Raw genomic sequence first — 8,829 nt, forward strand, 5'->3', positions numbered from 1 at the left:
TCCTTAATGTTCTCAATTGTGATAGAATGAATAAACACCCTCTTTGAGGTTCAGTTACCACATTCATAAAGGGGACTTACTAATAATTGCATCTTACAACGATTGTGATATTTAATAGGGAACATTAGGCACGAAAGAAATACGAGCATTGAAAAATACTATTCCTGTGTTAGCTTTATTAATGATTTAGGCAAAACATTATAAAGGAGCAAAGATAGCATATGAATTATTTCTGCATTGAAGTGGGGAAAACCCAGAGAAGTTTGAGCTGGATAGAATCTTGACTAGAGAAGAAAGGGAGGATGCGCATTTTATGCTTGAAATACTCTGGTGGCAGAATCTTAGCATTTGTGTTAGTGAAGAGAGATAAGTCAGGAATATCAGGCTATGGAGGGTGTGATGGACAGAATTCTGTCCCTCCGAAATCCATATATTGAAGCCCTAACCCCTAATTAAACTGTGTTCGGAGATAGAGGCTTTAAGAAGGTAGTTAAGATGAAATGAGGTCCTAAGAGTGGGATTCTAATCCAATAGGACTGATTTCCTTCAAAGAGGAGAAAGAGATACCAGAGCATGATGTCTCCCTCTATATAGAAAAGGCCATGTAATGACACAGTGAGAAGGTGGCCATCTACAAGCCCGGAAGAGAGGCCTCGCTAGAAACCAACCCTCTCAACATCTTAATTTTGGACCTCTAGACTCTGGAACTGTGAGAAAATAAATTTACACTGTTTAAGCCACCCAGTCTGTGCTATTTTGTTATGGCAGGCCAAGCAAACTAATACAGTCTGTTAAAAATATTAAATGTTAAATACAGGCATGCCTCAGAGATATTGCAGATTGAGTTTCAGATCATCACAATAAAGTGAATATTGCAATAAAGCCAGTCACACAAATGCTGTAGTTTCCTAGTGCATATAAAAGTTATGTTTACACTATACTGTAGTCTATTAAATGTGCACTAGCATTATGTCTAATAAAGACAATGGACATATATACCTTAATTTAAAAAATACTCAATTGCTAAAAAATGCTGATGACCATTTGAGCCTTCAGTAAGTTGCAATCTTTTTGCTAGTGGAGGGTCTTGCCTCCATGTTGGTGGCTGCTGATTGGCTTCTTACAAAATTGGAGTCAATCCTCTCCAACCCAGCTGCTGCTTTATCAGCTAAGTTTATGGAATATTCTAAATCCTTTATTGTCATTTCAACAGTGTTCATAGCATCTTCACCAGGAGTAGATTCCATCTTAAGAAACCGCTTTCTTTGCTTATCCATAAGAAGCAACTCCTTATCCATTAAAATTTGATCGTGACATTATAGCAATTCAGTCATACCTTCAGCCTCCACTTCTAATTCCCATTTTCTTGCTATTGCCAACACATCTGCAGTTACTTCCTCCACTGAAGTCTTGCTTCCTTCAAAGTCATCTATAAAAGCTAGAATCAATTTCTTCCAAACTCCTGTTCCTGTTGATATGTTGATATCCTTCCATGAATCACAAATGTTCTTAATGCCAGCATCCAAGGTGGCAACCAGTGACCATGCCTCTTGATAGTCATATCCTTGGGTAGTTCCTTTCCACATTGAAAAGACCCCAACTGCCTGACCAATTGGATATTGTGAAAGTAACGGGATGTGATTTTCAAAGGCATTGCAGTTTCTACCTGGTCTCGTGTCTCTGTTTCTTTGAGGGAAGCCAGCTGCCATGTTGTGAGGGTACTCAAGTTGTCTATGGACAGGCACACATAAAGAGAAATTGAAGCTAGATGTTCCCATCCCCAGTCTCTAAGATCCCCATTGGTTATTATTAGGACCTTCACCAAGACAAAGCAAATTCAGCTTTTTCTGAAATTTTCCTACTCTCAAAAAATAAATTATGTCTTGGCCTTCAGCTTTGTTTGTTTCGGCCACTGCAGGAAGTAAGTTTTGTTTGGTTTAGTGTGTTTGCTTTAAATGCTGCCAGGGACCATTTTTGACTCTCATGTTTCATCTTAGGTTGCTGATTAATAAATACAAGCCTGTCATTTTCTTTCTTTATCGTTTCAATGGTACTTAAAAAGCAGACAGTCTTTGTAATTCAATATCAGTTAGTGATTAGCCACGGATTGTCCCTGTGGCTCTAGTTTGGTCAAGGATAATTACAAATTGTAGAAAGAGACAGTTATAAACTTTTAACTGCCAAGAATTTACAGTAGCTGGGGGATGGATATACCGACTGGTTCAATGAAAGGAATTTAGGTGGAAACTCACGCATCCATATGCATACTGAAAATCGAAAAGTCTTAAGCAACAACATATTTAATGAAGAAAAATTTCTCTTTTAGATTGGCAACAATATAAGGCATTCTACAACCGTCACTTCTATTCAATATAATAAAGGAAGGCCAGAAGAAGAAATAAAAAGACTAATAGAAATAAAGCTTCATGATTCGTAGCCTGTCTCATGTTCAATTTTGTAATTAGCATTTTTCTGGACTTCTATAGCACACTCTGCCCTTAATCCTTAAGACCTTTCTCTCGAACTGTTACTTTTTTGCATGTCTCTGACTCCCTCACAGCAATGATCAAATCCCCTCTGGATGAATTGAGACTCCAATAAAAACATATCAAATCCAGCAGCTTAACTTTTGCCAATATGGCAAAATATTCATGAGGGATACATTCCAAAACCCCCAGTGGATACCCGAAACTGCAGATAGTACTTCATGATAAAAATACTATGTTTTTTCATATACATACAAACCGATGATAAACCTTAATTTATAAATCTGGTATAGTAAGAGATGAACAAAAATAACTAATAATAAAATAGAACAATTATAACGATATACTGTAGTAAAAGTTATGTAAATGTGGTCTCTTTCTTTCTCCTTCCCAAAATATCTTACTGTATTATACTCAACCTTCTTGACCATGGGTAACAAATATGGAAAGAGAGACTGTGGCTAAGGCAGGGGATTATGGTACAATACTGAACTCTTCTTCCATAGTCTGGAAGAAGAATGACAATTTCTGTTGGGGAAAACTCAGAAACTGAATGGATTTGGATGCCCAGAAAAGAACGTCTGGCAGTTTTGAACTAAGTCAGCAATAGTAAAACAAAATGGATTCTATGAGTTGAGACTGCTTTTAATTTTATCCCAGACTCTCTCCCAATTTTCTTGGTTCTCTTAGAAGGTGTCCAAATTGGCTTGGCTAAAAATCGATATTGGAATGTTGCATATAAAACCCGGGGAGGAAAAGGCATATGATCATTAACAAACTCCCTGGTTGAATTCATGTCATGATCACCAGCATGGCTTCTGTCCAGGCAGAAGGTCATGCTTGCTGAAGAATGAATGACCTCTGCCCCTGGGCATCGTGTCACACATTCTGTGGCTTTGGGAAGCAGCCTTAGGCAGGATTGGAGCCTAGATGGACAGACAGAGGTCTTTTTTACCTTCAAAAGTAAACAACAGTAGAACCCCCAAGGCTGCTTCTACATTCTTTGGTTTATATTTTTGAAATGTGTTATTAAAAATGTCAAATATATGAAAAAATGGAGAGAAAGGGATAAAAAACACCTGTCACACCTAGATTTAATAATTAAATCATTTGTTTCATCTATTTTTGGTAAATTTTAAAATAACTGATTATAGATGTCATAACAATGTTTCCCTAGTTATTCCAGAATGCATCTCTAAGAATTAAAACTTTCCCACAAAACCACATTATCACGTCCAACAAAATTAATAATTTCCTAAAATAATTTATTATCAGTCTTTATCTGCATGTCTCCATTAAGTTTTACAATACCTTTTAGAGCTAGTTTTGACAGTCCACGATACAATCAATGACAACATATGGCATTTCTCTAAAGAATATTTTAACGTAGAACATTCCTCTTCCCCTGTTTTTTCATGACAATTTGTTGAAGAGACTGCATCAATTTTCCTTTAGAACATTTGATTCTGATTGTTTCCTTCTCTGATTGTTTCCTTGTAGGAATGTTTCATTTGTACCTTGCTTAGGTTTTGGAATTTCCTGTAAATCAGAAGTTTAGATGGAAAGATTTGATTCAATTTAATTTGAGTACATTAATTAGATGGCAAAACAATTCGCAAGAATATCTTAAGAATGTTATGTTTTTCTTATTGCGTCACACCAAAACTGGTCGGTCATCTAATTACTAGTGTTGCTAATATTGATTCTTCATGCAAGGTGTCCCCATGCAAATAACCTGTGGGCTCCACCTTAGCTCTGTGTCATTTCAATTCTCTGTTAGCCTTTTATTTAATGGTTTAGCAGCCACTAAAAATTCTTGCCTGAATCAATTATTCCATTGAGAGTTGCAAAATGATCACCTTCTGTTTTTTGGTGGTTGTTTTTCTCACTTGTTGAGTTGGATGATTGATTCATTATTTTTCAACCTTCCTACTGCATTCTAATATAATATTTAGTGCTATAAAGTTACAATCTAAATCTCACACAAATGTTGATATATAATATAATTATCATTCAGTTCAAATGTTTTATGATTCCCTTTTTTTCCTTAACCCATTTGTTATTTACAAGTAGGTTTTAAACCTTCAGACATCTCTTAGAGTTATCTATTTATTATTGTTTTAATTATATTTTGTTCAGAGGACAATTGTTTTTATAATCCTGATACTTTGGTATTCGGTGAAAGTTGCTTTTAGGCTTAGTTCATAGTCATTTTTAAAAAAGGTTTCATGCATAATTGAGAAGAATATCAGCTCTCTCTGATTTTTTGGGTTTTATGTATTGCTAACAGTTTAAGAGATTAATTCATTGTTTTATACATCCATAGCCTTAAAAAATGTTTAAATCTAGTTAATCAATCATTTAGAAAGGAGACTGTTAAATCTCCCACTGTGGAGGTGGATTTGCCAATATTTTTCTTGCTGTTGTATCGAGCATTGCTTTATATATTGCTATATTATATATCTGATACCCACACATTTAGAGTTGTTATACCTAACAAATAATTCATTTAATCTGTAAGATCATATTAGAATAAATAATGGCAGTGTCCAATATTTAGTTCCTCTTTGTGTAATCTCTATAATTAGTCTTCATATGTATTATGTTTTTATAGTCAAGGTTTGTTCAGGTTTACTGTCCTACTTGTCACTTTCTTTGCTTACCTTTCCTTCTTTTTGGATTTAATTTCCCATTTCTTAAAGCATATAGTTTTTGAATTCTTCCAATGAGAAATTTTATTGTCACTAAACATTGGTTTGTAAAGAGGGTGCTTATTTTTGTCATTCTTGTTTTTTTTTTTTTTTTTTTTTTTTTTTGAGACAGTGTCTCACTTTGTAGCCCAGGCTGGAGTGCAGTGGCACCACCTTGGCTAACGGGAGCCTTGAACTCCCAGGCTCAAGTGATCCTCCTACCTCAGCCTCCAGTGTAATTGGAACTACAGGCATATGCCACCATGCCTGGCTAATTTTTTGGAGGGCTGGGATTACAGGCGTGTACCCCCACACATGACCCATTTTGTCATTATTCTTATGTGTTAATTTAGGTGGGATAAAATTCCAAGGTCTAAATTCTTACTAGCCGTGTACCTTTGAGAATGTTGCTTTACCTAACTCTTCCTCAGTTTTCTCACCAGTAAAATGAAAATTAGAGTATGCCCACCACTGGGTTTGCGCCTGTGGTCCTAGCTACTCAGGAGGCAGAGGTGGAGGGTGGATTTTATGTATTTTATTTTTATTTATCAAACATTTGCATAGCATTTACTATGAGCCAGCCCTGTTGAAGAGTTACAAATGTTAACTCATTTAACTGACATAAGGTAGGTTTTTTTTTTTTTTTTTTTTTTTAGGGATGAGACTTTGTCTCTATTATTATGATTAAATTAAATATAAAATAAACTGTTTTTGGAAATATGCTGGTCTAGATAAATAACCAGTAAACACATTTTAAAATTACTTGTATAACATGGCAAACATACTGTCAAAAACTTATACTTGTAAGAATGTAACAGGTATCCCCATAGGCAAAATCTGAAGCAGAACCCGGAAAATCAGAGCAATAAACCAAAGAACTCATTATTTCTCAGCTGCACTGGAGGAAAGTACACATGCTTTGTGGAGTGGGAATTAGTTTCCAAGTTGTTTGGTTTTAAGGGCTAAAGCCAGAAGATAATGACTTGAACTTGTGTGATTTTACCAGTTGAAACTGAGCCAGTCAAATGGCTGTACCATTAGTGAAAGTGTGGAATAGGAAAAAAATCCTCGTCTCTAATAAATTACAAATAAAATACATGAAATAAATGAATAAGGTGTGAGTTGCTTTCTGTCATTCCTTAAAAGATAACATTCTACAGTTGTCTGCCGTTTATTATTACTTTTGAAAGGTTGGTGGTTTATCTAATTGTCATTCCTTTTTAGGAAACCTGTCTTGTTTCTCTTTTTGCATTTGGGATTACTCCCTCATCTTTAAGTTTCTGCTATTCCACTGGATTACCTAGGTATTTCACTTCTATTTATACTGCTTGGGAGTGTTATATATCGTCAATTGAGGAATTTGTGTCTTTCATCATTTTGGAGAACATTTCAACCATTTCATTTTTAATATTTTCTCTCCATTATTTCATTTCTTGTTCATCTCTGGAAATCTGAATAGACATACATTGGGCTTCGTTCTTCCATCTTCCATGGCTCAACTTCTCTTTCCCATTTTTCATTTCTTTCTCTCTGGAGCATTATATATCTGCAATAAAGTCTCCCATTTATTAATTCTCTGCTTAGCTCTATCTTATCTGTTTTGTCCAACCTATTAGGTTTTCAATTTCAATAACGTATTTTTATTTATACAAGTTCCATTTGATTGTTTTCCAAATTTGTCTGAACTTTCATGATAGTATTTCATAGCTCACTTACAATAAAATATTTTCTTGTTAGTTTTCTGATTTATGAGTTATGCACTCATGTTCAATGGGAGGTTGTTTGTTTGTTTGTTTGTTTGTTTTTTGCAGGATTCCTATCTGGTTATATGGTCTAAAGAGAGTATGTGTCCCATAAAAAGGTTTTGAATGTGCTTCACCCACGTACTTCCAGTGATATTATGCAGTGATGCAATCACAGGCCAGTTTTATGTTGCTTTCTCAGCTGAAACATTCCTGAACCACATAGATAATGGACTGAAGAACTTGAGCCCATGCCAGGAACTCCATTATCAAAAATTCTCAGATCTGACATTTTACTTATCCATCTAGATTCCCAGGTCAAGATATGCAAGCATCCATGCCTTTTTCCTGGGCTGGCAGATATTCTTTTTTCTATTCCACAGTTTCACTAATGGTACAGCCATTTGAATGGCTCAGTTTCAACTAGTGACATCACTAGTCAAGTTGAAGTGATTATATTTTGGCTTGAGACCTTCAAACCAAACAACTTTGAAACCAGTTGCCACCACCAAAATACATATTCTTTCCTCCAGGACAGCTGAAAAATATTAAGTTCTTTGGGTTGTTGCTCTTATTTTCTGGGTTCTTCTTCTGGTTTTGCCTACGGGGTTTCCCTTACTTTCTTGCAAGTATAAGGGTTTTTTATTTTGCATGAGTTTTTAAAATTTTTTAAAAAATTTTTATTATACTTTAAGTTCTAGGGTACATGTGCATAATGTGCAGGTTTGTTACATAGGTATATATACATGTGTCATGTTGGTTTGCAGCACCCATCAACTCGTCATTTACATTAGGTATTTCTCCTAATGCTATCCTTACCCCAGCACCCCACCCCCCGACAGGCCCCAGTGAGTGATGTTCCCCACTCTGTGTCCACATGTTCTCATTGTTCAGCTCCCAATTATGAGTGAGAACGTGCAGTGTTTGGTTTTCTGTCTTTGTGAGAGTTTGCTGAGAATGATGGTTTCCAGCTTCATCCGTATCCCTGCAAAGGACATGGAATCATCCTTTTTTATGGCTGCATAGTATTCCTTGGTGCATATGTGCCACATTTTCTTAATCCAGTCTATCATTGATGGACATTTGAGTTGGTTCCAAGTCTTTGCTATTGTGAATAGTGCCACAATAGACATATGTGTGCATGTGTCTTTATAGTAGCATGATACATAATGCTTTGGGTATATGCCTAGTAATGGGATGGCTAGGTCAAATGGTATTTCTAGTTCTAGATCCTTGAGGAATCACCACACTGTCTTCCACAATGGTTGAACTAATTTACAGTCCCACCAACAGTGTAAAAGCATTCCTATTTCTCCACGTCCTCTCCAGCATCTCTTGTTTCCTGACTTTTTCATGATTGTCATTCTAACTGGCATGAGATAGTATTTCATTATGATTTTGGTTTGCATTTCTCTGATGATCATTGATGAGCATTTTCTCACATGTCTGTTGGCTGCATAAATGTCTTCTTTTGAGAAGTGTCTGTTCATATCCTTTGCCCACTTTTTGATGGGGTTTTTTTTTTTCTTATAAAATTTTTTAAGTTCTTTGTAGATTCTGGGTATTAGCTCTTTGTCAGGGGGTAGACTGCAAAAATTTTCTCCCATTCTGTAGGTTGCCTGTACACTCTGATGATAGTTTCTTTTGCTGTGCAGAAGCTCTTTAGTTTATTTAGATCCCAATAGTCTATTTTGGCTTTTGTTGCCATTGCTTTTGGTGTTTTAGTCATGAAGTATTTGCCCATGCCTATGTTCTGAATGGCATTGCCTAGGTTTTCTTCTAGGGTTTTTATGGTTTTAGGTCTTACATTTAAGTCTTTAATCCATCTTGAGTTAATTTTTGTATAAGGTGTAAGGAAGTGATCCAGTTTCAGCTTTCTACATATGGCTAGCCAGTTTTTCCAGCACCATT

The sequence above is a fragment of the Macaca fascicularis genome, chromosome 9 (assembly GCF_037993035.2).
Source record: "Macaca fascicularis isolate 582-1 chromosome 9, T2T-MFA8v1.1".
In the NCBI taxonomy this organism is placed as follows: Eukaryota; Metazoa; Chordata; class Mammalia; order Primates; family Cercopithecidae; genus Macaca; species Macaca fascicularis.